Source organism: Sapajus apella, unplaced genomic scaffold, assembly GCF_009761245.1.
Source record: "Sapajus apella isolate SASKATOON/1434 unplaced genomic scaffold, GSC_monkey_1.0 scaffold66, whole genome shotgun sequence".
NCBI lineage: Eukaryota > Metazoa > Chordata > Mammalia > Primates > Cebidae > Sapajus > Sapajus apella.
The window spans coordinates 3,227,210-3,236,377 of NW_022437006.1; positions in this window are offsets into that span (position 1 = coordinate 3,227,210).

Below are 9,168 nucleotides of genomic sequence, written 5' to 3' on the forward strand. Positions count from 1 at the left end.
CCATCTTTCATATCATCCATACAACACGCATTTTTATCTCATCTTCAAAAAAATAACAACTTACATTCCTTCTTTTGACCTCATTTCACTCTATTTCTCTCTTCCTTAAATCAGCTTCTCCAAAAGAATTGTTTACTCCCAATCTTTTTCATTTCTTCTCTGCTGTCTCTGCAAGATACTAATCTCAGGCCTCAACCTCCACAAAACCCTACTGAAACTGCTCTCATCAAGAGGAACAAAGAACTGCATGTTGCTATAAACCATGTTCAATTCTGAGTCCTCGTCTTATTTAATCTATCAGCCCAGTTGATGGAATTTTTTCACATCCTCCTTTTTGAGACACTTTCTGCATTCTTTTCAGTTTAGGTGAAGAAACTTCATATTTCAATCCAATTGTGTCTTGCTATTTCTTTGTGTCCCAAAAAGGGTTTTTCAGAGCAATGAACAAGTACTCACTGGTATTTACTTACTGAATATTGATTATGCTTGGAGATGTGAAACATGCAAGACTGAGCCAGACATTAATTTTGCCATAAGGAGGTTAAAATACGGAGGGAGAAATAAGATAGTGAAGTGAATGAATACATTGCAAGACAGAAAATGTAATTTTCTTAATAGAACAGTAAAATTTATATTGTAAATATAAATATTATTTTATAATTTTTAAATACATATTATACATATCTATAAATAAGACTTTGAAGGAAATTATATATTTGGTGCTCCTGAAGTTCAGAAGAAAGAGAGATTATTTCCATATATGGCTTTCAGGCAGGCTTATGAAGAAGGTAGGTTAAGCATTAGAAGAATCTGGATATGCAGAGATAGCAGAGAAAGACATTCAAGAAATGGAAGAGAGAGGAAACAGTTTGAATAAATGTGGAAAGGAGGAAAAGTATAAAACAGACCCCAGAAATAGCAGGCCATTAGTCCAGTCTGACTGGAAGTAGATTGTACAAAGGACACTGGGAAATTTGGATGGGATATGAGGTATAAACTAAATTTTTGATATGTAAAGTTGAAGGACTAGCAGAACAATAAAGTGGAGTTGTCCAAAAGGGAGCTGAAAGTATGAAAGTGGAGCAAGTCAAAACTTCAGATGGAGATTTAAAGATCTGCAGAATAGGGGTATCCAGAAAAGTCACAGCATGCAAGGGAAAAGTACAGAAAGAAGAGAGGAAGAGCAAAGGTGAAATTATGAAGGATTGTTTTAATGTGTGGCTTTCTTAACACACAAGAATAAGAAAATTTAAGTAGATTCAAGTTCACAATTGGCAAACATTTACTGACCAATATGTTGGGGATGCTGAAACAAAACTTGAGTCCCTGCCATGACAGATCATTTGTTCTAATAGAAGATGATAAACACATAAAACAACCAAAAACATTCACAAGAAATTTTCAAGTATTGATAAGAAGATAAAATATGTACCTGTAACACAGAGTGAAGGAGGGCAAATACAATAACAATACAATCTATGGAGAATACAGCTTTGCCTGTATTGTTTCACTCAACCCTAATGAAAACCAATTTTACAGAAAAAGGAGCTACACTTTGAGATTTTTAATTACTTCCCCAAGTTAACACAGCAACCCGAGTGGCAAAACAGAAATTTGGATTCAAGTTCCTCTGACCCAAAGACTATGGTTATTCCTGGGTATCCACAGGTTCCACATCCACAGATTCAACCAACCTTGGATGAAAATATTGTATTTGCAGGGGGCAAGGAAGTGGTCCTGAAACCAATCCCCCACAGATACCTAGGGATGACTATACACTTGACTATGGTGAGTTTCTCCTGTCTGAATGTCTGAATATTCATTTAATTCCTAAGAAGTTTATATTACCACTTCCATGTTCTGTAAAACATGCTTTAAGCTTCCTTTCCTTCCATGATGATAAACTTGCTACCCACTGCATTCTCTTTTACCCTGTCCACTGTGACTGAGGACACATAGCTGAAAGACAGATGGTCAATGTTTTTCTATCAATTTTCTATTGCTATGCATCATACCACCCCAAAACTTAGTAAACTGGAATATCAGAATATCAACACTGCAATTCCTTACAATGCCCTGTGCAGTTCTTCTGCTGATCTTGCTTGGAATTATATATGCGGCTACAGTCAGCTGATGACTAGGTTGGCAGCTCAGCTAAGTTGGCTGGACCAGGTGGGCTAACTGATCTTCTCTTACCACATGACCTTTCATCCCAAACTTCTGCACATGAAACAGAAGCGTTCCAAGGACATCAGATAGAACCTGTCAGGCCTTGAGGTGGGGGCTCAGAAATCATACATCTCTTCTGACACATTTTATTGTTCTAGAAAGTGATAGGGCCAGCTCAAAGTCCAGGGATCATAAATTGGACTTCACCTTTAGTAGGAGGAAATGGAAAGGATTTGTTGGCCATCTTTAATTCACTACAGGTTACTCTCTATATACAAATTATTTGCATTCCTTCCACATGCAAATTTAGTTGCTCCTAAAATCCTTAAAAGGATCAACCCATAACATCTAGTTAAACATCCACAGTCTCATGGTCATGGTAAGTCTCCTCAGGCCTGGTCATCTTGATCCAAAGGTGAAATATCTGCCACTGCACAACCAACATACACAAATGTTGAACAAGGATAGGGGAATTGCAATCATTATTCCCAATTAAAAAGAGAAACGATAGGAAATACATAGTAATATCTGGTCCATAGCAATTCTGAAATCCACCCAGCACACGTTGTCAGGGTCCCCTACTCTGGAGGACTCTTTAAAATTGATCCCTAATCCATTGTTCTTTTACCCTTCGCTCCCCTTTATGGCTCTAGGTTTCATTTTTTAGAGGTCCTTCCTTTCTCAGAAAAAAAAAAAAATGGTCAATGTTTACAGCTGAGTAGCTTTCTAATCCTACTTGCTGGCCATAGAGAGTGGAGTCTCAGAGGCTGTAATGTAATGCCCTTAAAGTCTTGTAAATATTTTATAAATATGATTGAAGTACATTCTATGCTCCAAAAGCCTTCATAATTATTACTGAGACAGAGGTCCCTTCTTTGTGTTCAGGGTGCTGTGAGAAAATGTCCTTAAGATTTTTTAAAGCCCTTTTGTCTGGTTTAGAAGGCCTATCAGACACCATGGTAAATTATTCCATGGTCTCAACAAAGGCTTTCATAGCCACACACTTGTTGATCTTTACCTACAGCCATGTCTTTCTTGGGGAATATTTTGCTGGCTGGAGAGACTAAGGATGAGAAACAGTTTGATATTCCAACTCAGCCAGTCCAAGACCTTCTGTTTGCTTTCTAAATTCTTTTGTTTTTCACTCTAATTTTCCTTTGGTTTATTTCTTTTCTCCTATAACAGTGTACACAATTTAAAGAGGTCAAAATTTTTAGTATTCGGCCCAGAAATCTCCTTTGTCAGATATGCAGGTTCATTAGGTACATCTTCTACCTTCCAAATTATTGTAGGCAATAGTACAAAACATGAGTGGCCATCTTTCTAGCTTCCATTAACAATTTGTTGTTAACCATCCCACTAACTTTTATTAACTTTTTACTATTTTTACAGCTTCTGCCCATCACTGGGTCTTAAAGCCAATGATAAAATGATTTAACTTTTATTTATTTTTCTTTTTATTACTGTTATTTTTTGAGACAGAGTTTCACTCTTGTTGCCAGACGGAGTGCATTGGCATGATCTTGGCTCACTGCAACCTCCACCTCCTGGGTTCAAGCAATTCTCCTGCCTCAGCCTCCCAAGTAGCTGGGATTACAGGCATGCACCACCATGCCCCACTAATTTTGTATTTTTAGTAGAGATGGGGTTTCTCCATGTTAGTCAGCCTGGTCTCAAACTCAGGACCTCAGGGGGTCTGATCGCCTGAGCCTCCCAAAGTGCTGAGATTACAGGCATGAGCCACCGTGCCCCACTGATAAATGATTTATGTTTATGATACAAATGGCATTGCATTTCTAAAGTGTGCCATTGTAACACATTTTATGTATTAGTTATTAGTTTATGCATACCAAAAACACCTAAAAATTTAGTGGTTTAAAAAGTATTATTTCTCATGATTATGTGAGCTGATTGGCAATGATTCTGGTCTTACCACTAATACAAGCATAAATTAGGATTGATGCACCTTGTGGTCATAAAGGAATCAGCTGTCAGCTATGCTGTTGCTGGATGGTCCAACAGGCCTCACTCTTTCTCTAGAAACTTACCTGGGATGACTGGAACAAGTGAAATGACTAGACCTCTCTTTCTGTGTAGACTTTTATCTCAGGCTTCTTTACATGATGGCCAAAGTGGTCCAAGAGGATGAAAGAGGAGGGTGCGAAGCCTTTTGAGACCAGCTTTGCAAGCCTCAGGTCGTGTCCCTTGCATTTTATTAGTTAAAGCATTATGCAGGGCCAGCCCAAATTCAAGGGATGAGGAAGTAGAGACCCCACCTCTTGCTGGGAGGAACTATAAAGTATTTGTGGCCATTTTTAATCCATCACAGTTAGAAACTCAGTGTAGTCCCATGGAACAAAGATAGCTAAGTGAGCAGCATAAACACTGAAAGCGGTGTGGCACTGACTGTTAGAACTAGAAGCTGATCATCTGAGTTACTAAACCAAGTAGAGCTTTACTTTCTATATAGCCATAACCGTATTATAATTCAAATACAAACTGAAAGAAACTGGGTGGTCATAATTATGTAGCTAAACTTAGAAATCCTAAGCAAAAATTGACATGATATTTTTTGAACTATTAAGCATATGTTTTTAATTACCACAATGGTCAAGAATATCATCACTGATTAATAATATAACAGTGCAACAATAACAGTTGATACTTATTGAACAGGTATCATGTATCAGTTCAATCAGAACTGAAAAGGAACACAGAATTTTAAAACAGAATGACAACCATTTTTAAAACTCAATTCTTCTGAGTACACAATTTAACAAGAAGCTAAATGAAAAAGTTTTCCCACTCACCATATAGTTTTAAAGTTAACACATTTCGTAGTTTGCTAGTTCCAAAACCTCCATAACTTCTCCAGGCATGTGCTGTTTCTAATGACAAAACTAAGATCATATTAGCACAAATTATACTTACAAAACTGTCGTCGTCTTTTTTCTTACAACTCTGAATTGAGAGAACCTATCATTTACCAGTTCCCTGTTACATTTTGTATCAGCAGCCTCATTTAAGGGAAAACCAATATTAAGTGGAACTTCAAATAGTTTATTACTAGAATCATAAATCTAAAACATATTAGAAGAGCAAAAATTGTATTAATTTTAAAAAAATGATCTAATTCTAATGTTATGTTCAGTTTTAATGTTACCAATAAGTAAAATGGGAAATTTGTAGTTACTGCCAAAATAAGATATCATGAGGTACTTAATCAAATGATGTTATGATATTTGAAATCTTCCATTAAGAAACATTGTATTCATGAAAAATATAGACCATCAGTTCCACCTACCTTAAATTGGAGCTGATCTGAATTATGAAATTCTATATCCTATTGCAACTGGGGAAATATCATTTCCAAACAGAGATTTAGTATCACATTTACTTAATATTATCGTATAAGATAAACTGATTTTATTAGCTCAAATGAAACATATTTATTTTTACAAATGAATGTAGTTCCTTAGGTTAAAAGAATGTTGATAAACAGAGAAATAAATACTTTATTCTAACAAGGAAAAGAAAATTAAAACAAACATGTCCAAGCAAAAGCAAAAACATTGAGGATTGGATGTTAGATATTGCAGTGGTAATAAGAAACAGCTACTAATTCCCTTCACAGTATATCTCTAGGAATAGGAAAAACTACAACAATTAAAAAAATGATCCTCTAAGTCTGACTTAGTTGATCACAATACAGTCTTTTCTATAGTAGAAGGGAATAATAAACAGGGGGCTTCCCTCTAGTCATATTCAGTCAGCCGTCAACAGCTTCTAAAACCTTGCCTTAGAAGTCATCAGTGGGCGACCTCAGGTGATCGCTGAAGCTCCAGGAACAGCTTCTGTCTTCCTAGTGCTAACCTCCTTCCTCACCCTGCACAACTGTCTGTGAAACGGTCACACATCTCAGCTGCTTGAACCTCCAATCAACACCACCATCACCACTGTCTCCACCATCACCACCATGCAAACACCCACTCTAACTGAGGCAGGTTCAAGGACAGAGGCCCATTTCCTCAGGTATAGTATTAGTGAGGGCCACAATTTTTAGTCTAGTGTGGCAAAGCTCCTCTTATATTGTTTTGCTCTGGAAGATTCTTTCCAAAGACCTGATTCACAAGGAATCCATTACAATTTGGGAGCTGTCTAAAATCAGTAAGTAAAATGATCTAATGTTAAAATTGGGACATAATGAGATCTCCCAGGCCCAGAATTAAATGCTGGTTTAGGTACTCATTACAAATAAGACAGAGACAGCTCAGACAATGAAGACACTAACAATCCGTCTCAGTGAATTGCTCAAAGTTCTCCCACCTCTCAGGCAATTCTGTTCCATTTAACCTCTGTTCCCAGACAGAATTTAATTTGCTAATGATTTAACTTGCCTGATTTTTATTTATTTTATTCAATTTTATGGTTTACTGCTCTTACTTTTCCTGAAATCTTTCTTTTAACTTCAGATTTTAATCAGTATTCAAAACGTTTCCCATAATGGTCTTTGCTAAAATCTGTAAAAACTCAAACCAATGGCAAATTTAGAGTAACAGAAAATAGCATATAATATAAGTTAGCTCAATCAAGTTCTATTTTCTTGCCTGTAAAGTAGTCTGATTTCCTCAAAGCAGAGGACTTTCAAGGTCCAGAAGCAATAAAAATCAAATGTAATATTTTTCTTCTCTTCTTTGAATTTGGAATTCATTGTATTTCTGAGACTACCCTGTTCTATCCTGTTACAAATCAGCTCCTCTGAGCCCAGATTTTACCCTTCTGCTTCTTGCTTGTGTCTCCATAGTCATTTTTTGCCTTTGTCTTTAAAGAGGACGGTCCTCCAAATCTTTTCCCCAAAGCATCATCATTCAATTTTACATTACTTCACAGTAAGAAGTGTAACTAAAAACCAGATTTTCACATGGTTCTTAAGCCCTGGTCATGCAATATAAAGAGAAAATAGCTCATAAATTCTAAACAGAAATTGCAGTAAAGTTAGCTTTCAGAACACTCTGCTCAGCTCCAACTAAGTAAATGCCACAATTGTATACATTCCATACATTTCCCAGAAAATATCCAACACTTCAAAATTAAGAATCTAGTCTCCAAAAATCAGTGCATGGACTAATGGTTTAAGTGACATTCGACATTAAATCTGGCTTTTCTCTTGAGAATCTTAATAAAAACTTAATATCTTTTTTTCCTTACAAAAGTTAAGCATAACATTTGTAATTGAGTTATTTTTGTACTTATTTATTAGAATAAGTACTCTGATTACTTTAGAGTGTGCTTTCGGATGTTATAAAATAGTTGCTGTTAGGGGCAGTTTTTCATTCTTAAGTTTTCATGTCATTTCACTGAAAATTAAATGCTGTCTCATACTTCACAAAAATATGCAACACAAAGAAAGCTTTTTTTCAAAAGGTTCACGTGATACCATAAATGACAAGAATTTTACGTTAGCCCAACTTGTTTGCAATGAATCATCGCTCTACACAAAATAACGAGTATTTCAGGCTATTTATCAGGGCCCATGCAACTGATTGAGAAAGAAGAAAAAGTGTAACATCCTCTTCAACAGTTGAGTTGACAATGATTTAGAAGTACAAATGATTAAGAAGCAAAAAGCCATGCATTTTCGGCTTTTTCATTCACTGTGAAGGCTCTGAGGTCCCAGGATATAGCAAATCAAAATAGAATGTAATCTCTGAGGATGACAGGTCATCCTGTACCAAATAAGCCCATGAGCATAGATCAGAAATTTTAGATGAGAGAAATGATTCTTTAAAGTTCTAGAAAATATATATCTCCATGCTAGATCTGTCTTTTCAGGTTGGTCATTTATGGTGTAGCCATATGAATCATCTGCTGGGTAAAAGCACCAAGGAATGTCAACAGTGGTTGTGGAACACCAGGAGCAGCCTTTAGCTTCACAGCTTTCTCAAGAAGCCCCTGGTTAAGGGTGGAAATCGATGTGTTTATGAATGGGAAACCGCATGGCACAAGTGGCCCCTTGTTTGGAATTAAAGAAGCAAAATGGAACCTTATTGTCAGCAACATACCAATGACATCCACGCTTCGTACAAGAAACTTCCTTTGCCCCTGACTCTGGATGACAGTCAGTTCGTTCAGAGGTTGCAACCAACAGAGAATGAGTCAATTTTCTCAAAAAGCCATGAGATGCCTGGCATTTTAGATGGAGACCAGCAGCAATTCCTGGTCAAACATTGTCTTGGGAAACTCCAGGATCAGGGTGACAGTCCTTGTGCAATTGGGCAGCTAGAGATACTGAGCATGAACTGGAACTAACTGGCTGGACTAGAATTGAACCAAGAAGGAAAACAGGGCAGCCTAAGTGAAAAGATAACCTGAAACATTACAATCAAGACACATGTGGAACTTAAAAAACAAAGTATCCCTCAAAATGCTTCGACTGCAAGTGGAATAGCTGGTGGATATGAAATAATTACTATACATTTGTTAGTCTAAGTAAAACAAAAACCTGTCCATTAAAAATGTAGCACTAACACTTATTATTTAGTCACTTGTAATATTTTCAGCACATGCACATTTTATGGTTCTTCAATCTTAGTTGTCTATTCATTATCATCTTCTAAATGTTACCAAATGGATTTCACAAAAGTCAACATAACTATTTCTTTCCTGTTTGCTGTGCCTTCCTTCATTTACAGATTGGATACCAGTTATCTGACTACCAATAATAATACTGCCAAAATGTCTATACATGCTTTCTCTAAGTTAACAGATACCATACCTTCAAAATAGCTGTAACACTGGTATATTTGTTCATCCCCTTTCTTCTGTGGCTTCTACTTTTTAAAAATCCTATGTTTGTGCTGCCAATGCCGATTATTTTCTCTCTTTGATATTTGGGGGAGTTTTATTCTATTAATGTAATCAATTTCATGGTTACTAATCCTTGTCCCCCATAAATTGAATACGTTGGAATACAGATGCAATTCACTTATGCTCCAAGAT